At 37.2% G+C, this 22,107-nt stretch overlaps 1 pseudogene; it reads left to right on the forward strand.

The window, feature by feature from the left end:
- Nucleotides 1–4,929: 4,929 nt before the first annotated feature.
- LOC150018967 (NXPE family member 2-like) lies at nucleotides 4,930–19,542 on the forward strand (annotated as a pseudogene).
- Nucleotides 19,543–22,107: the final 2,565 nt, after the last annotated feature.

Raw genomic sequence — 22,107 nt, forward strand, 5'->3', positions numbered from 1 at the left:
AGAACTAATGTTTGATCCCTTCCCTGACTGTCCCCACCCTGGATACTTGCTATGTCCATAAGTTCAGGGCATCCTCTCCCACAGGGTGCTGGCAACACATACATTCTTGTGGTTTTCTCTCCGTAGTTGCCAGGAGAGTTTCTCTGAGTTTAGTTACATTTCCCCTGTGGAATGTTAAAGTTTCGATTGACAAAAATGTATAAAGTCATTGACCAATTAAATAGGTTTAATTTCTTCCCCTCCAATCACTGAGTAAAATTAATACTGTAAGAAAATGTGCTTTTTACTATCTAGTATCCCCCTTCCTCCAAAATGGGCCTCATACACACTCAATTATTGGGCAAAATAATTTTAATTTGAGAAGCACAAGTCATCCAAAACTCAGCTCTCCTTTATTACATTTTTTTCCTCTCTTATCAGTCTCCAGGATTGTGGAGCCATACCCTGGACCCATTATGCCCAATCCTTCAGGCTGCAGGCACACAGTCAAGGGCCGAGAGCTCTAGTTTCAACTCAATTGCTGACACTGACCACAGACCAGTTTTGTGGCCCCTCTCTATGTCTCAGACTGCTACACAGAGATAGTACTTTTTTTCCCAGCTAGCTTATCTACTACTATGAAAACAAAATTATTTCACTACATATTTGAAGGGTACAAAGCATTTTCATGATTACTGTGCTATTATCTATGTGGCTGTGGTAATCACGCTGTGGCTCAGAGTACACACACGTCATCAGGGATTTACAAAGCCAAGTGTTTTCACTTAGTTCCACACAGGGGAGAAGACTTCCAGGGTTTAGTTTAAGAATCCCAGAGAATATAATAATTGTCACAATACTGTAGAACAAGGTAGTGGAAAGAAATATTTCTTAAAAGGGGTGGGGCAGGATTGGTGGAATCTGTATCTCTTTTCTTTCAATAAATACCTTTAGAAAGTATCTACTGAGTCTCTGTAGATATTCATGTTGTCAGTCCCCAGGATGCTGTGATCACAGTTCTGATATCCACATAGTTATGTGGGTATGTGCCTGAAGGGAATGGTGCCGATGCAAACAAACAAATGTTATATGTACATCTACATATCAACAAGTATATGAAATATGTACATATAGCTATATACATATCTATATGTAGATATCTGTATCTATACCTACCCTGTTACAGATGCAGGTTGCAGTGGGATTTAGACGGGTGGTTCTTCCTTTTATGACCTAAGATTTAATTTAAATCATCATTGTTGGAATGCTTACTGTATGCAGTTGTTGAGACCCAGAGAAAGAGTTTAAAAAGAAAGCACTTCAAATATTGAGAAGAACACACCAAATCAGTCCTCAGTGTTCAGGAACTGTGGACAAAGGCTTCTATTTTTGTCCTTTCCAGTTTTTCAGATACTTCTGCTACTGTGGGAGTGACTAATTCCCCATGACAGCAAAACAAACACAAGACAAGGGAAGTGCACTGTATAGACTATGGAAAGCCTCCTCCAAAGGTGACCCTGGGTTGTGATTAGATATATCCATTCCCTAAAACAAACTTAAGCACTCCCTCCTGGAGTCTTACTTCTGTCTCTGTGGAGTGAGCAGGGACAGGTCATTGAAAGGAGGCTTATGATTCCAGCTGGCACGCTGTGGCCACAAATGGCATTTCAGCTTTTGACCAATGAAACTTATAGGAAAAGTCCAACCCTGAAATAAATGCAAAAACTGCTTTAATCAAAGGAACTCTGGAAAGCTGTAATTCCTGTGAGAGGGTGTGAGAATATGATGGAGAAAATAATTCATCCATAGGTGTGGTAGCTTCCAACTCTTATTTGCAGGCTGAAAGGCAGAAGACAGGAGAGCAAGCCATAGACCAATCTGTGCTTTTCAAATGGTGTGTTGTAACTCTTTAGAGATAGTAAAATAATGTTATTTAGACATGGAAAATATTTTTATAAAGGGATGTAATGGAATGACTAGAAAATATCACAGTACATTCATGCAGTAAGGTAAATGTTATTTTATGAGACTTGTGTGTGCATGCAAGTTTGTGTGCCCTGAAATGGGATTTGATAATTTGATACAATTTTCTTACTGTGGGTCTGTGCAAAAAGTTTGAGAAACACTGCCATAATTTAGCTCTTTGCCACATACTTTTGGAGTTCTGGGCTTAAAAAACTAAAACTAATATTTCAGCCACTCAACACTGACAGTTCTCTAAAGAATATACCCTTTCCCTTTATGGCAATGTTGCTCAAACCTGAGGTGGAAACAAGCTACCTAAAAACACAAATGGGACATTTAGAATGAATCCTTGGGAGGCAGGTTAAGACCAGGGAGAAAGGGTGCCAGATAAAGCATGTGTGAGTGTGTGTGTGTCCAAGAGAGAAGTAGAGACCAGAATTCATTGGAGGACACCAGAAGAATGTGTTTCTTAGGGCAAACATTTGCTACAGGTAAAAATCTTGCTATGTCCACTGAGTCCTTGATGAGAGAAAGGGCTCAGAGGCTGGATGTGACTCCAAACTGAAGAATTAATCTGAGAGTCAGGAACCAGGAGTCCTTCAACCAGTTTAACTCCCTGCCTTCAGGGAGGACTGTTGTAAGCAACTTATAAAGCATAACCCTGTTCTGGAAAGCACTGAGGAGGAACCAAAGTATCCAGAGCAATATTATGTTTATTTGATTTAATATGTGATTATTTTTTCCATTCTTTCTTTTAGGATACTTACTTTGTTTCCAAATGCCACAGCTTGTAAATTACTGATGATGCTGATATTTATCTTAGTTTTCTGGGTCATTTACTTGGCCTTAAAAAATATGAAAGTAGAAATTGTTTTCTTTTTCAGAATTTCTGAGAAGGTCACAGTGACTTTGAATACTCATCTTTCTCATGGCAAAAATCAAAATCAAAATCATATCATCTTAGCAACAGATGTGGATGAGAAGGTTCTCTGTTTAGCATTAATCCCTTTGACAATATCTACACTAGTTCCGTTTTTCTTAGTTGTTGGTGGATTTCCAGCTCTTTCTGTAAAATTTCGCACTGCTAATCATCCTGCTTAAAAATTATCTGCAACCATGGCCTTGGCATCTCCAATCCAATTAAATGTTTTATTCCCTGCCTTCTTCAGAGGGGTTTTCTTATCCTTTGCATAGTTCAGTAGGTGTTTTTATTTTCCCTTTCTGTACTCTTTCTTAACTGATCTTGCTTCATTTTCTCCTCCTCCCAACCATTTAGTACAAAACTGATCTTTCAAAACTTCTGCTTGCATCATCTTCTTGTCCTGATCAAAAAGTTTCATCATGATCTTCACATATGACAGAACTGATGAGGCCAACTCCTTAGTTAGCCATTCAAGGCTCTTGTAAATTTGAACCCAACTTCTTTTAAAAGTGTCTCACCGTGGTCTAATACTCCCAGCCCCAAACAAGAAGGACCACAAGTCTAGGACATTCAGACAATGATGTCAACTGGTAAATGATAGAGCTCTCAGACCACAGCTCAGAAGGTTTCTCTTTGTGAGTCCTCCCTATAAATATCTCTGTTCTCTACAATTCTTCCTTTAATCCTCTCCTCTTTCACATTGATATCCCTTAATTTACATGCTCATGTCCCATTCACTACCAATATTAATGTTTCTTAAAGTGAGGCCTGGACCAGAACACCTGTGTTTGTGTGTGTTTGTGTAAAATGCAGATTCTTGTATTCTTGTGCCCTATTCCAGAGCTACTTAAAAGAAATCTCTGGGCTTGAGCCTAAGATAATGAAGTATTAACAAGCTCCCCAGCTGATTCTTGTGCCTGCTAACATTTGAGAATTCTGTACTCCCAGAGCTGAGACCTCTTCTGTGTCCCACCCTTGAAATATGTGTTGCTTATCAAGTATCTCCACCTCAGTCTTCCATTAGTGTTTCCAACACAAAGAAATGCACACTGAATCTATCATCTCCCCCATCACCCTACTACGATAAAAACAAAAAACCACCATCAAATGGAAACAAATTCTCTGCTTTTTCTCCTGTCTCTCATATGCTGTCACAGCTCATTTTTCAATCAAGCCAAAACTTTCTCCACAAGCAATCAGCCACTAATTCTCATAAATTCTACCTCCTAAATATTTCTCAAATCTTTTTTTTTTAATTCATTCTCATTGTCTTGATTTAGTCCAATCCTTTGTCATTTCTCACCTATGGTGTTAAAATAGTCTTCTAATTAATTTCCCTGCCTCTAGTCTCAGTCTGCTTTAATCATTTGTTCAACTACATTTGTTTAGTATGGATTGTGTGCCAGGCATTAGAGATACAGAAAGATATCATCTTTGTGTTCAAGAACCTGAGATTATATTTCTAAAGTTAAAATTTGCATATGTTACTCTCACCATCTTCAGCGGCTCCTCATGCAGCATGCTAGGGCCCAAACTACTTGTCAGTGTCTCAGTTAGGCTCATTTAATTAAAGGGCATAGACACCTGCTTAAGCTGGTCCAAGACTTTATTGCATTGGCTATTTCCCCTGCCTATTCTTTCTCCAGGTTTTCACATAGTTGACACTCTTCCTTTAAGTCTTTGCTCAAATGTCATCTTTATTTAACACTAGAAATAGCTTTATCTCCATCTCAGCATTTCCCTCATTCTTTTTTCAATAATACTTTTTACTTTCTAAAATACTATATAATTTATTTATTTATTACATTCATTAACTATTGTCTATCTTGACCTACTATAAGATAATGTCCATAAGGGCAAGGACTTTCATCTGTATTTACTTCTTAATATATCCCAAGTGCCCAGATCTGTGTATGGCACATAATAAGTACTTAATAACTGTTAACTGCCTAAATAAAGACTTCCAGTGATCTTACAGGTGATGGTAACCTGAAATCAGATATTAACAATGATGATGAAGAAAAATCAATGAATTTGAGATAGAATTGACAGGAATAGTGATGATGGGGGAGAAGAGGCGGATTATGTGGGAATTATTCCAGGCAGGTACAACTGCATGGCTGGTTAGGACAGAGTAGGATAAATGGTTTTGGAAGAAAAAAAGATAAGTTTAAATATGAACAGTCTACTTTTCAAGTGCTTTTAGATCATCTAAATGAGGATGCTACTTTAGTAGACTGTTGCATATACAGATTTGAAGCTGAGAAAGACCTGATTTAGAAAAACAGTTTTAGGAAGCATAGGAATATAAATGGCAGCTCATGTTATTGGAGTCAGTGAAATTTGCTTGGGTGAGCTGTAGAAGGAAAAGAAAATGTTGCTAATGATATTGCCCTGAGGGGGAAAATAAAGCACCAGCCTGAGAAGTGAGAAGTGAGTGGTAGGAGAAAAAGTCAGCACAGGGACTCTTGAGAAGCATAATTGGGTAAGGTTGGGGAATATGTCACAGTTATGAGAGTAGTTAAAGAGGGAACAGAAGGCTTAAAATTATTATTTTTTTAACATGAGAAATACTTACATTCATTTAAATTCTTATAAAAAAAGCTAATAGAAATAAACAGAAAGTAGAAAATAAAAGGTGTGTGTACATTTAAGTTGGGCAGGGTGAAAGAAAGTTGAATTACCATTTGACTACTCTTATAGTCCTTCTAAGCCAAAAGCCTAAGGAACAAAGAGATCTAGATATTGGAGTTGCTTTTGTGAACATTGAAGTCTACTTGAAGGTGTCAGGACTTTTAGTGATAAAGAAGAGACAATAAGCCAAGTTCCTCAAAAATCTCCAGTCAATGAGTGTAAGAAATCATCATGTTAGAAAATGACAGAGAAGAGGAAGAGTTATAATAATTAATAATATTAAGTCATTGGAAAAAGACCCAATATATAAAATATATATGTATTTGAAGTATATATATTTAATGTTTATTAAATATAATCCCTGATATACTTATATCTGAAACATGTATATCTGAAACAGTTTACTGAGCTAATGAGGCAATTGGGCTAAGAGTGAAATTAAGCATTGGCTGCTGACCCTAGCCCTGCTACTACTATTATAAAGAGACTTTCCTATTTATATGCATAATTTTAATGGTCTAGTGCAAAATTATTTGTTTTTCCCTGCTCATATCTATAGTTCATACATTACATAATATTCTTGAAATGATGAGTTATAAAAATAGAGAACAAAAAAAATGGTTGCTGGGGATTAAGGGATTAGGGAGAGGTGGGAGCAGGAGGAAATAAGTGTGGTTAAAGAAAGGCAACATAAAGGAGCCATGTGGTAGGTAATGGAAATATTCTATATCTTTACTATATCTGTGCCAATATGCTGGTTGTGATATTTTACTAGAATTGTGCAAGATGTTACCATTGGGGAAACTGGGTAAAAGGTACATGAAATTTCTCTATTATTTCTGACAACTACTTGTGAACGTATAATTATATTTTAAAAACTTTCCTTTTCCCCCTTTACTATACTTCCACTTAAAATCTCATTGCTCAATGAATTTTATCCAAACTATTTTTTCTTAAATGTTTAGAACTCAGTGTGGTGCTTAGCTTTTCTTTGCCAGAACTTGTTCAAGTGTTCCTAATTTCAGGTGCTACAGGACATCTGGGGAAGCATGTAGATTCCTCACGCAGGCTGGGAAACCTTCCTGCTGGCCCATTTGTCCGGCTGAAGGACCAGCAGCTGGGACCCTAGAGAAGTTTGGGAAAATCACAGAGAAGGCAAAGCTAAAAAGAACTATTCCATAAAGAGGTGGAGAAACTTCTGGGCTCAAGTCTGAGTTTATCATGGGTTGATCTTACACTCAGTAGCACACCAATATCACACACATGGGACAGATTTAAGAAACACAGCAAAAGCTTTGAGAACTGAACTGACCTTGGAACTAAAGCCCACAAATGGTGGGTTGAAACTTCTGTTCTTAACTAGATAACTTGTTTGATTAAGAAAACAAAGCTAAACAAGGTTTTAAACAAGATTCAGATTAAAACTCTGACAAGCTATCTCTATGCATCTAATTGATTTTTTTTTTTAATCCTCACTCAGGGACATTTTTTCCCCCATTGCTTTTAGTAGAGAGAGAGGGGGGAAGGGAGAAGGGAAATGAGAGAGAGAAACAACTCTTGGTTGCCTGCCATATACCCAGACTGGGGTTTGTACATGGCTGGAACAGGGGTTAAAATTGCAACCTAGGTATATGCCCTGATCAGGAATTGAACCTACAACCTTTTGGTTATAGGATGATGCTCATATCAACTGAGCCACATCAGCCAGGGCCCTATGTATCTCTTTGAATGGAAAAAAGTACAACTAAAGAACAACTTTCAATAACCACTGGTGAGAATGTGGAACTACTGGAAGTCTCATTGTTGGTGAAAATGCCAAAAAAACATACCTACTCTGGGAAGAGAGTTTGGCAGTTTCTTATAAAGTTAAACATAGATATATCTGCTATATATCCTAATAATTCCAATTCTTAGGTATTTACTGTAGATTGGCATCTCTCAAATGCAGAACTATTGACATTTGTGGTCAATAATGTTGTTGGGACTGTCCTGAGCATCACAGCATAATCCACTTAGACTTCTACCCAATAGATGCCAGTAGCAACCTCTACAACCCCCCACCCCAACACACACACACCTGAACTCCCCCCAGCCTGCTTTAACTGTGATAGTCAAAAATGTTCTCCAGGCATTGCCAAAGGCTCCCTGTAGGACAAAATCACCCCTGGTTGTGAATCACTGCCATAGATCAAGGAAAACTTATATTCACACAAAACCTTTTCACAAGATTTATAGCAGCTCTATAATTAACCCAAAATGGATACAATCCAAATGTTTTTCAGGGAGTAAATTAATAAACAAACTGGTACATTCATATAATGAAATATTGTTTAGCAATAAACACAAACAGCCCTAGCTGGTGTGGCTCAGTAGATTGAGTGTCAGCCTGCAAACCAAAGGGTCACCAGTTCGATTCCCAGTTGGAGCATGTGCCTAGGTGGCCAGGTCCCCAGGTGAGGATGTGCAAGAGGCAGCCACATAGTGATGTCTCTCTCCCTCTCTTTCTCCCTCCCTTCCCCTCTCTCTAAAAATAAATAAATAAATACTCTTTAAAAAAAATGAACAAACTATTGGTACATACAACGATACGGACAAATCTCAAGGGCATTATGCTGATGGAAAGAAGCCATTCTCCAAAGGTTACATGCTGTATGATTCCATTTATATGATACTTCTGGAAAAAGTTAAAACCACAGATATGGAGAATAAGTTAGTGGTTGCCAGGGGTTAGGATAGGAAAGTATAAACACAAAGGGCCAGTTTATGGTGCAGATGGAGCTGGTCTGGATTCTCATTGTGGTTGTGCTGACACAAATCAAGACACGTATTAAAACTCATAGAATTGTACATTAAATAAAGTCAATTTTACTGTATTTTGTTAAAACAAAGAACAGCATATACACTCCAGGTCTGCCCTCACTAATTTCTGCCTTATCTAAATTTGGTGACTCTACTTAGAGTCAGTATGTAAATGAAAATGAAGAGATTTGAAAAATGATAAAGGTGTTGAATCTGTACATGGTCATGGAGTCTCATGCCTTTCCATGACCTTTGCCTCTATCTCCTTTGTTATCCCAGGCAGCAACTGATCTGGGTCCACACCAGGGCCCCTTCCAACAGGCCCCAGAACCAACACATCTAGTGGCCAGCTTTAGACCACATCAGACCACAATCCAAATAGCTCCATAAGTGACATACCCAAAGGGCGGAGTTGGCAGGTAGTAGAACCTTGCTCTAGTGAATCCCACTCCATGGGGTCAGCCTCTGCACTACAGCTCATCTGCTTTAATCACAGCCAGACCTCACAGCTAGTCAGCCTGAGAAATTAAAAATACAATATCTAAAATAAATAATACACTTGAAGGAATAAACAGTAGGTTAGAAGAAGCAGAGAACGGAGCCAGAGATTTGGAAGAATGGGCGTCAGCTCTCTGGAGAGCAAGGAAGCAAGTCTATGACAGGGTGATCTTCATGAGCCAGTTTTCGAGTGGCATCTACTTGGTTTTCTCTGAATGTGGCCTGACCCTAAACTCAAGTGCTGAAATGTTCAAGTATCTGAGACCTCCACATGTACCCTGTGCAGCCCTGACTTATGTAACTACCAGGAATCAAAACATTTCTTAACTTAGAGAGGGAGAAGAGAATCTTTTTCATAGGTAAACAGAGCTTCAAATACAATAATTGAAACAAAGAGGTTGACTTGGTTCAGAGTAACTGCCAGATAATTTTTTCTAATCAAACTTCCTTATTGTTTCAATGAATATTGACTAGGTTTAATTAGAGCTATTATTCAGAGTCAGTTCAAATGGTAGTAAAACCACAGAGTCCTGTGCAGGTCACCTTTAATACTGTGGTTTTATTCATCTTGACTACTTGCTAAAAGGAGTATAACCAATGAAGTATTTTACATATGCCTGTAGTTCTCCATGGTTTGTAATATCAATACTTACAGATTCAGTAACTTTGTATAGATCAGCATTTCCTATAATGTATTCCATGGAATACCAATCCTACATAGTATTAATAGATGCTATGTTAAATAAAAGGGGGGTGGTGAATGATACCATTATGCAATCTGCTTTACTCTTCATGGCAAATGAATCACCAAATCCTATGAATTGTGCTCCGCATCCAAATATCTGCCAAACCCAACCACTTACTGCCATTGTCACTGTCCTTGTATAAACCATCATATACCTCAATTAGGTTATTACAACAATCTCTGGAGCTGGTTTTCTTGCCTACAGTCTTGTTTCCTTTGGTCTATTCACCACACTGCCCCAGACTAATGTTTCTAAAATACAGATCACTTTTTACTTTTCCTTGCTTAAATCCTTTGATATGACCCCATTGCTATGAGGATGAAATCCGAACTCTTTAATATGTTTACAAGGATTTTCCAAGATCAGTAGTCTTTTGTCTCATTTTTATACTCCCTTGTTCTGTTAGTAAAACTGAACTCCTTTTATTTAGCAAATTTTCCATGTTCTCTCTCAACTCCGGCATTTCATATACCTGGCTTTAGACGTTATTTCTTCCACATCTGGGTAAAGCACTAGCCCCTTATTCTTCCACTGCATTCTGTTCTTCCATATCATGAGGCAAGGTTAGCATAGGAAGAACTCTGAGACTGTGCTGCTATTGCTGATCAGCATCTAGTGTCCTGGTTGCCAAGGCAGGGAGAAGGAGGGAGATATGTCTCATCTACTAACCTAGCAGTCCCAAGTCTGATCCAATAATATTGCCAAGTGTTCCAACATCACAAGAAATGCTATGTTGGACTTCTGGCCAAGATGGAGGCCTAGACTGACACGCACTGTCTTCCTCCACAACTAAGAAGGACTACAACTACCGCAAAACCAGAAATAACCAGAAGTTCCAGAAAATAAAGCTACATGGAAATCCAACGTATGAAGTTATAAACAAGTGGTGCTTGTCCGGATGGGTAGGAGGGGCGAAGCTGGGGTGGAGAGATCAAACTGTGCTGCTGGCGGCAGCTGCAACGATGGGCAGTGGGACTGTGATGAGCAGAGCCACTTGTATTTAAGGGGAGGTGAGAAGCTCCAGAGGAGCATCCCTGGCTGCAGTCCAGACCTATCAGCTCACGATTCCAATGCCAGGGAAGGCAGATTCCCATTGCCTCAGACTGTGAGGTCCAGAGAATGTGGGGGCAGAGGAGGAGGCTCCCGGTCTCTCAGCAGAGAGTGAATGACAAGAATCCATCTTGGACCCCCAACCCAACACAAAGTGCCACAGTGTGGGGAGAAGGGTTGCCCGGTAGTGACGAGTGCACAGGGCTCTGCCCCCAATAGTGTGGGAAGTGTGACAGCCCCTCCCAAGAGGAAAAGATAAACAAAAATGGTTAGGATGGCAGGAATCATGATTGAAATACCAATCATGCAGCTAACCAAAAAGCAAGTACATGAATTAACCAATGAACAAATAGATAATCTTTCTGAGGCTCAGTTCAGAACTATAGTCATAAGGCAGCTTACAGAATTAACAAAAGATATTGAACAAGATGGGGAAGGAATGAAGGCTAGTCATGCTGAAATGAATGAAAACACATACAAGACAAGTGGTCAGGAAAGGAAAACCAGGGGTCAAATCAACAAATCGGAACATAGGGAAGGAACAGTCAACCAGTGCAGAAAGAGGAAACAAAAAGTGAGGAATATGAGGAGAGTCTCAGAAACCCCTGGGACAGCTATAAGCAAATGAACATCTGAATTAAGGGTTCCCAGAAGGTGAAGAAGAACTAGAAATTGAAAAATTATGTGAAAGAATAATGAAGCAGAACTTTCCAAACTTGGGGAAGGAAATAGACTTACAGGTCCAGGAAGCACAGAGAGTTCCAGAAAAACTGGACCCAGGGAGAACCACACCAAGACACATTATAATCAAAATGTCAAAAATTAAGGGTAAAGAGAGCATCTTAAAAGCAGCAAGAGGAAAGAAAAGAAAAGAATCATGCACAAAGGGGTCCCAATTAAGACTATCAGCTGATATCTCAAAGGAGACTCTGCAGGCAAGAAGGGACTGGCAAGAAATATTCAAAGTAATGAAAAGCAAAAACCTACAGCCATGATTACTCTATCCAGTGAAGCTGTCATTCAGAATAGAAGGACAGAGAAAGTGCTTCCAGGACACAGTAAAACTGAAGGAGTTCATTAGATCCCAACCACTGTTATATGAAATATTAAAGGGACTTGTTTAGAAGAAGAATCAAAACTATGAACATTAAAATAAAAACTGTATCACAACAACCAACAACAGAAGTTAGGGAATTGAAACAAAGGCAAACTAAGTATGCAACGAGAGTGGAAAAAGAATTATAGGTATGGGGTACATATTGGGGGCAGGTCAGCAGAGAGGGGGAAGGGGGAAAGGGGGGGAGATAATGCAGGACTTACGAAGCATAGTAGGAGGGAATGGAGTAGACAGGAAGATGTTGAGAAGAACTATATGCACAACCAACGGGAGGGAAGGGGCGTCACTGGGTGGAGGGGAGAAGAGGGAAAAGAAATTGGGACAACTGTAACAGCATAATCAATAAAACATTTTTTAAAAAAGAAATGCTATGTTAGCACAGGAAGAGGGGAGAGTTCTTGAGGCTGGGCTTCTGTAGGCTTCTGTAACAATCTTACTAAGATTGCCAGGTGTCCTGAACATCCCAAGGCCTAGAAGGTGGGAAGGGAGTCTTGAAATTCTATGTACCATTTCCACTATCTGAGAAAGAACCCCCCACTTACCTATGTTTGGGTAGTCACGTATCCCCAGGAGAAGCCGGCACCTATCAATATGTAACTCCCTAATCCCCATCCTGCCAACTATATAAGTCCTCAGAACAAAGGACCTGGAGTCTCTGGCCTCCTTTGCTCTTGCCACCCTTGCTCTTGCCTATATTTTCAATATATTTTTATATTTTGCTAAATTGTAAGCTCTGTGAAGCAATAACTCTATTTTTCACCATTAAATCATTCAATTTATAAATAGTTGTTAGTACCTTCTATATTCCAGATATAGCTCTGGCTGTTTGGAATTCAACATTCTAGTGCAACGGAAAGACAAAAAACAATAAACAGGTAGATTTGCAACATAAAATCATCAGAATAAGCGATTTGTATGTGATAGTGGGAACTATTTAAAAATTGGTCAGGTAAGGCCTGCCTTGGGTAGCAACCTGAGAATTGTTCACTTGAACAGCAACCTGAGCGAAGTGAGGAAGTGAGCCATATGAGTTGTGGGGGAAATACTATTCCCAAGAGAGAGACTAGGACCTGAGGCAAGAGCATGCTGGAATGTTTCAGGAATCCTGAGGGGGACCAGGGAGGCTGGAATGCAATAAGTGAGAGAGAGAGGAGATCAGGTTTGTAGGCAGCACCTTAGAGGCCATCTGTGTATATCAGGAAGCCACTGAGAGCCACCGCTTTCTCTCACAGGCCAAACACAATGTTTAACACCTAGGACATCTCATAACTGTTGGGTAAAAAATAAGTGACATACAACCTGTGAAAATAATTAAATGGATTTCTTTGCTGCGGTCCTTTTCAGCAACTTTAGTGTCTATCCCTTCAAGTGGGGATAGAGCATAAAATATTTATCCAAATCACTTGATCATGGAATATGTAGTTAATGGATTTTTTTTAATGAATCATTTTAGGGGACTTTGTTCCATGGTTGGGAACCCCTGCAGTAGAAAAATCTTGGTTTTCCAAGGTGGGCTCAAAAGAGCAAGCTGGATATTCTAGAAGTTGTAGTTCAAATCCAATTCAAACACTATGATGACACAAAGGCAGGAGACACAGTACAGCTGTGATGAAATTTTCCTTTCAACCCCATCTCACCTTCTTTTCATTTTCCTGATCAAGGTATGGAAAATATCTTTTCTATAGCTCATCCCAAAGAGGTTAGACATTTTCAACGAAGTATTTTACTAATAACAAAAGCAGAAATGATCATGGAGACATAGAGGCCTTCCTGTACTGAAGGTCTCAGAACTATGTTAATTCTATGGGCAGAGATCAGCTGTGCTGATTCCACATTCTCTGTTGGCCGCACGTGACTCCCTCTTAAGATGGTTCTCACTGCAGCCTCTTGGGGAACTCTCCTTACACACTGTCCCTGTGGCTCTCAGGAAACCTTAAATCCCTGGTTAAGGGAGACTTGCATATGTTTTAGGTCCCATAACACTTCTCAAGTGTGCTATATTCATGGCATTAACCTCCTGAATCTGTTTTACTTACCAATAGACACATTTCCTTCCTGGATCCCTGGTTCTATTTAAACAGTTCAGTTTTTTCTCTACTGTACAGAAGTAGAGCTTGGAGTCTCCTCATGGGTGATTTAGTGTATGCATTAGGAATATTTGACTTCATAAGTGATTCCATATTCAAGAACTTTCCAGGATCATTCTAGTACCAAGCTCCAGGGCCCCTTTATAGCCCCAGCTCGTTTGTTCTGAGGACTTTGTTGGAGGGATGGGGATTAGGGAGTTACATATTGATTGATGGTAAAGATTGTGTCAGCTTCCCCTGTGGAGACGTGACTACCCAAACATAGGTATATGCGGGGGTTCTTTCCCCTATAGTGGAAATGGTACATAGAATTTCAAGGACTCCCTTCTCACCTTCTAGGCCTTGGAATGTTTAGGACAACCAGCAATCTTAGTAAGAATGTAGACCCATGCCAGTTTCTAGGACATTTTTCCTCCCACAAGTCCAGAGACTCAGCCTATTTCCCTTTCATTTGTAACATTGTGAATATATTTTCCCAGCAGGATTCTCTCTTCCAATCCTGGCTAAGGAATGAGATGCTACCTCCTCCATACTCATTTCCTCAAAGTTAAAAAAAAGCACTTTTTTAAATTTAAGAGTTTTATTTATAATCATGATGGGAAAATATAAACAAGGAACTACCACATGAGAAGACATTATTCAGACAACAGAGTTGTTGATAATTCTTTCAGTTTCTGTTATGGTCTAATTATGAACACTCTGAAATATAATATACATATATATATACATATGCATACTCGACACTAATACAAGTTGAAATAAATGCCTTTATACCATGAGTACATATTTAAAATTTTACTTTTAATGTTTTATCAAAGTTTGACTTTGGTAACCAAATTTACAAGGCCATATATCGGTCTCTTTTGTCAACTTCAACCTTACCTGGAATAGTTGTGGGGGAACAAATGTTTGACCCACTGAGACAAATTTTAATATTGTGCCAAAACAGGTCTGATAGGATCCTCAGTTAAACACTCTGCGATGATCATTATTATGCCTATTTTACACATGTGGACATTTAAGTGCACACATATTAAATAGCTTGGCCTAAGTCACATGTTCAGTAAGTTGCAGAGTCAGACTTGGAATCCAAAGCTACCTTATTCTAAAGTCAATGGCCTGCAGCACTGTCTCCCATGATCTCAGTACTCCATGCAGCCATCACTGTCCCTCATTTCTCTAGCCTTCTGGCACTCTTGATGAGGGGGATATTATTCTCATTTGACCTAAAAAAATTCTTTCCTGGGATTCAGACAGTCTTATTCAATTTTGGAAAATATTTCCTTTGTCCCTTCCAGAAGTCTTTGTGGTTCTGGCCCCCCAAATCCTTCTTCCCCTAGAAGGATTTCTTTCTAATAGAATAAATTCAGTTTGATCACATATAGTCAACACCTTATTTGTCAAGACCTATATCTTGAGGTGAAGCTCATTGTGCTAAGCACTTGCAATAGTATAGTGAACAAGGTTAATCTACATTCTACTCTCAAGGAGATAATAAAGTGTGTAAAATAGACTCCCAGGGGATTTGTGAAGGTAGGGTGTGCATGAAGATGAGGCTGGAGAAGTGGATGCTCATAGAAGGTTATATGCCAGTTAAGGAGATTGGTCCTTATCCTGTCGGTTGATGATGGAAAATCATGGAAAGATTTTGTATAGGGAAATAAAACAGGAAGCATAGAGAATGTATTTTAGTGGGATAAACCAAAGGGGCAGAAAGATAATATGGTAGTCTAGGAAATAGTTCTTAAAGTAATGTCTTTAAGTAAGCAGCCTTAGCTTTACCTGAGAGTGTGTTAGAAATCTAAATTCCTGGATCTGTCCCAGACTATTTTTATCCAGCTTTATTGATGCATGAATGAAAAATAAAAATTATGTATATTTAAGGTTACAATGTGATGCTTTGATATACTTACACATTGTGAAATGATTACCACAATCAAGCTGATTAACATATCTATCACCTCACGTAGCATTTGTGTGTGTGTTGAGAACACTTAAGATATATTGTCTTAGCAAATGTTAAGTATAGATTATATCATTAACTATAGTTACCATGCTCTACATTAGATTCCCAGAACTTAGTCCTCTTATAACTAACAGTTTATATCTTTTGACCAACATTTCTTTATTTCCCCCAAACACCATTTTACTTTGGTTCTATGAGGGTGACTTTTTGAAATTCAACAACAACAAAAAATAAAATCATGCAGTATTTATCTTTCTGTATCTGGCGTATTTCACTTAGCATACTGTCCTCCAGATTCATCCATGTTGTCACAAATGGCAGGATATCCTTCATTTTTAAAGCTGAATAATATTCTATTTTACCTATAGACCATATTTTCTTTATCCATTCTTCCATTGATGGACACTTATGCTCTTCCCATAACATGGCTATTGTGAATAATGCTACTATAAATATGAGGGTGCAGGTTTCCTTTCAAGCTCCCCAGAGCTATTGAATCAAAAGCTCTGGGATGAGGCCCAGCAATCTGGGTGATAACAAGCACTCCGGATAATTCTGTTGCATGCTCAGGTTGAGAAGCACTAGCTTAGGAAAAGGTCAATGAAAGTCTAAGCTACTAGAGGTGGTAAAGGTGCAGAGCAGAGCTTATTAAAAAATTTTAGAAGGAAATTCAGTTATATTTTATAATATACATATATATATACACACATATATAAAATTTAATTAATTGCACATGGAATGTGAGTGACTCTCTGGAGTTCTGGATTCCTGCCATTAATTTCCAGAATCCTAACCCATTTACTTCTCCAAAATATCATAAGTAAATTAAAATAAAGAAAAAAGGCATTTGCAGAGAGAGTTAAGAGTGGTTTAATCCATCAAAGCCAATGATTAATTCTTATTTTAAAAACTGGAAAAATAACAAGCTAACTTATTTTCTGTTTTTTGAAGGTCCAACATGGGGATTAAATTAATGAAAAACTTTACCTCCCTCAAGGTCTTACAATGTAACAGTAAGTTTATTGTACTGTTGCCTGTGTTTTCACAATTTATCCAATTAAAGGACAGTCTTACATTAAAATATATTTCTTTAACATATTAACCATTTTGATCTCTCTTTTCCTGGGACAAATAATATCAATCATATTGGGTTTTACACAGAAGAATTTACTCTTGGAAATTATTTTCATATCAATTTAAACCAGTTTTCATTCTGAGTCAGATATAAAAGGTGAGGCAACCTTTAATTTCAGCTACCTGCTGTCAAAATGTATAGGTTATTTGTATTTAAACTTGAGATTTATTCCTGAAAAGCCAATAATTGGGTACTGGTGCTATGTGAAAGTATTTCAGATGAACTATAGAGTTAGGTGGTGTTTTCTAATTTGTCTTTCAGCCAAACCATCTCAGTCCAACTCCTATAAATGAGCACTCGTGGATTTTTTTCAGTTTTATCACATAAACTTCAGTGGTTAATACACAGCCATCTCACTCATAAAAGTGATGTTTTTGCCACACTGGAATTAAAGTGAATTTCAGTAAAGCAAAAGACTTCTTTTATAACAGTCAACAGGGTATACATTTACTCTTTTCATGCACTCAGCAAATGTTTATTGAGGACCTGCTCTAGGCAAAGAACTTCGTAAAACTCTGTGTGGAACACAGGTATAAGTAAATCATGAACCCATTCTAAAGCTCACAGTCTATGGAGAAGTCAGTTTCTTTTTCTGCCATGGCAACTATCATCCATGCTCAACTTTGACACCAAAGAATGTTCTTAGATTCTTGAGACAACTTGAGTCATCTTAATATCTCTGGTTTCTCTCTTGCCTAGACAGTAATTTCTAGTAATGTGGGCAATTTCTTAGAAGATAGTGCCAGGCTATTATTTTTTAGAACCATTTATAAACCTTAAGTTTCTAAACTTATACCCCACATCCCAATAATCTGGGTAGATGATAAAGGTGTGGTTTTAAAGTGACACAAATACAAAAATGGCCCAAGTGTTACCTGGGTGACAGCTTGAGATGAGTCAGTAAATACAGCTTAAGGTCCTATAGGAGTATTCAGAATAAGGAGGTAATGGTCCTCCGTTTTCATGCCCTAACAGACCACACTGAGAATATTATGTTCAGTTCTGGGCACAACAAAATGTTTATGAGGTTTTAAAATTAACCAGAGAACATAATTCTGGTACACACAAAATAAAATATGTGTGATACACATTTCATAAATGTGTTCAAGTTTTCTTTATGGCTAAGCAGTTTGGGGAGGAGGAGATTTACAATTCAGCAAGGCCAATGTCATCAGGACAATATTCAACTGGGACTCCTAGTCCTGCTATTTTGCGGCCACACATTACCTCCTGATCTGGCTGGCCATCTCACAGTTAAGTGGCCTTGGGCACAAGGTGAAGCCCAAGGAAACATTGTGAATACACAAGAGAAAATATATCCCCACTCCAGGAAAAACTATTTAGAAAGAACTTTTATTCCTCCCTTTAACATGATCTTGTTAAGTAAATATTTGTGAAAGAGTGGAGAGCAGAAATAGAGAAGGATGGAGGGAAAAGAAGAAAAGGAGGGAGAAAATGAGGGAAGTGTTTCCAAAATTATTTGTGGTAATAAAAATTACTTACTGTGGGAATTTTTATTGCCAGAGAGTCAGAACAGAAAAAAAAAAAAAAAGTCAGGTTAGAATGAAGACATTTTTTCCCAGTGGTTATACTGTGAAAAAAGGTGGATTACAGCATTTTGCAAACAGATAGAGTTAAATGAAGTAAAAATATAAATGGCTACTTGCAGACATTTACCTCATGGGAGATTCAATACTGCATAAGTGGATTAATTACTTACATAAAGTTCTGAAAAGTATGTATGGAGTTTTATTTTGAAATTATAGTTGATTATTGAGGTTATTTTATAATAATTAGAATTATTTGCTTTCTTTTTCTGATGTTTGTTTTATTATTTTTAAATTTCCCCAAAATTTGGATTTGGGGCTTTAATAAAAATTTAAATTTTATTTTTATTAATAAATATTAACATTTAAAAATCTTATATTCTTGTTAAGAGTTCAAAATTTTGTTAAGATTTTAATGTATGTGAAAAAGTTTACAACCTCCCATAGGCAGCAATGCTGTTCTAGCTAGAAGTAATCCTGGATAGAATTTTATAATGCTGTGTGCATTTAAAAATTTTATCATTATTTTCCTTTTATTAAAAGATTTATCAATTTGTTTTCTTCCAGCCTTAAAACATTTTTCTCATCATGGAACTGGGGTCTTTAAAACACATGCGCTTCTGAGTGCCAAAATACATATTTAGTTCAGTGGAAAAAGCATGGTCATCCATTTATTACCACAAATCTCAGTGACAGATGAAAATTACATCCTGCTAGAAACTGACCGGGTAGCAGGAGACAGTGCCACAGCCATTGTCATTACCCTTGGCCAGCACTTCAGACCCTTTCTCATGAACATTTTTTCCATAGGGCCATCAATGTTCAAAAAGCCATTGAATGTCTATTCTTGTGAAGCCCAGAGACCGAAGTGATCCTTAAAACTGAAAATACCAGGGAGCTGTATCTAAATACAGAGATGTTTAGTGACTTTCACGGATATGTTCAGAATCTCATCATGAGGGATATTTTTGTGGATCTCAGTGTGGGTATTATTGATGCCTGCCTGGGACATGACTATTGCATGTGGCACTAATAATGCCCATCCATTTTATTATGTGATTGGAAATTAGATGAATATGTTGTCAAACTATATTTGAAAGAGCAAAAATACAAGAAAGCAGCCCTAGACATTTTTTATAGATGACCTCAGTTATACTGCAAATATAGTTTAATGCAATCCAAGATAGGAGGAAATAACATTTAAATAAATTTTATTCTAGTAAAATATGCATAACATAAAATTTGCCATTTAAACCATTTTTAAATGTATAATGTGGCATTCTGTATATTCACAATGTTGTTTTAACCTTTTGAGTGCCAACGGTGCTGTGAGCCATGTTGACAAATTTTCCCATAAACGCCAGCATCGCTCCCAGTGACTCTTTTTTTGATGGCTGTAAGTGTAAATAACAATGGAATAATTCATATTTTATGTTTTGTTCTCTCTTTTTGTACCTCAGGTTATATATTGATATAACTTTTTCTTATGTTGATCCAAATTTTGAATTTTTACGCTTGTTCAAATACTGACATATTCTGTTATAATTTTTACTTACATTTTAAATGGTCATTTTAATTTCATTTATCTTTTCAATAATTGTCAAAACTTTATGCAGTATGCATGATAAGGAAGCTTTTGCTAATGGACATTTTCATTGCTTCACGGTATAGCGTTAGCATTTTGTTTATAAACTGTTTTACACTGTTGATATCTATTGATATATGTCTCTAATATGAATGCCATTTGTGTTCATTTTTTTGTACATTATGAAGTTTTCTTTTTTTTCAAAAATTTATGCAATATTTGGCATACTTCTTGCTTGTTATCCATGTTGCTGTTTTTTCAAATTATAATAGGTTTTATATTATGCTATATATTATACTTCAAAAACCATATTGAAGGAATGAATTTATTTTTTCTAAAATAATTGTTATAATAAAATAATTTTAATGCAATAAATTTTTTGCTAAATTGCATCAAAGAACATTGCTTACAAAAGAAGAATGTATTTACTATCTGTCGTGAAATTTTCAGCAAATTATTATGAATAATAATGTTTTTATAGATAATTTTCATGAACTCTGCATTTCTCAGCAAAATAGCCTGGCATTTCTCACATGAATTTTAGCAATAATGGATGGCACTCAAAGGGTTAATTATCACCACAATCTATCCTCAGAGTATTTTCATTACTCTAAATAAAAACTCTGTACCCATTAAACAATAACTTTCCATCCTCCATTTCTTTCAGTGCCTGACAACGACCATTCTACTTGCTGTTTCTATGAATTAGACTATTGTAGGTACTGCATACTAGTGGAGTTATACAGTATTTGTCCTTTGTATTGGCTTATTTCACTTAGTGTAATATCTTTAAGTTGCACTCATGATGTAGCATATATCAGAATTTCCTTCGTTTTAAGATAAAATTATTTCATTGTATGTATATACCACATTTTGTTTATTCTTTTATCTGTTGATGGACACGGGTTATTTTCATCTTTTGGCTATTATGAATAATGCTGCTATAAAGAGGAATCCAAATTTAAAGGAATGTCTCCAGGGATGGCTATGATGAAATAAGAGCAAAATGTCCTAATTCATAATTTAAAGAAATGTACAGCCCAGAAAGTAGTCTAAATGATTCATGTTCAGAGAAAATGTGATCTGTAGGAGGAAACTAACTGAAATCCTAATAGTACTTTTCTTGGTTAACAAAATTACTTAGAATTTATTCGCTGGATTCCAGTGAGAATCAAGAATCACAGTCCAAAACTTATGTTAATGTACAGACCCCAAAACCCTTGTTCTTACTGACCCTAAAAGTATGAGATGAGATCTCATTCAGAGGACCTCAAATTATTTTATAAACTTTGTCTCTATATTTTCCTCTCAAAATAAAAGTATCCACCCTTTCTGTTAACATACTTGAGGTCTCAAGAGTGGAAATACTGTTACTCAGGATGATTTTCTTGTTTGGAATGCATTTCTTAGTGAGAGGAAGTGAAATTATAATATGATGATGTCGGTACAAAGACCAGATCACATAGCTTAAGACTATGCTCTCTAAATAAGGGAATGTACATTAGAAAACTCTTCCCTGTAGCAAGCTACTCATTGGTTCTAATTCTTCCTATATTGAACTTTGAAAATAAATCTAATTATTTTTCCAACCATTGCACTCCTAAGTGCTTACATAAGTTATCATTTTCCCACCAAGGAACCACCTCAAATTTCTTTAACTTCTAATATGATAAACTTTTTATTATTGCTCTTCTCCAAATGCACTGAAGTTTGTTTGTTTCACTTTACAACATGCCTTGTACACCATTTCTCACTGCAACAAATTGAACGCCCTAACTGAAACATAATCAATCAGCATAGAATAATGAGGGTTTATTAATTCCCTTGTTCTAGACCTTCACTATACAATTTAATAGTCATTAGCCACATGTGGCTGCTTAAATTACAATTAAATTACATTAAAAATTAGTTCTTTGGTTGTACCAATCACATTTCAAGTGTTCGATAGCCACATGTGGCTAGTGGCATTATACTAACAGCACAATATTGCTTGTGTTTGTCTCTGGAGAGTATTTTTTGGGGGGGTGGGGACCTTCACTCTGTAAAAATTTCTCATTCTCAGACTTAACACCCTTTA

The sequence above is a fragment of the Furipterus horrens genome, unplaced genomic scaffold, assembly GCF_987537825.1.
Source record: "Furipterus horrens unplaced genomic scaffold, mFurHor1.1.pri manual_scaffold_2, whole genome shotgun sequence".
Taxonomy (NCBI): domain Eukaryota; kingdom Metazoa; phylum Chordata; class Mammalia; order Chiroptera; family Furipteridae; genus Furipterus; species Furipterus horrens.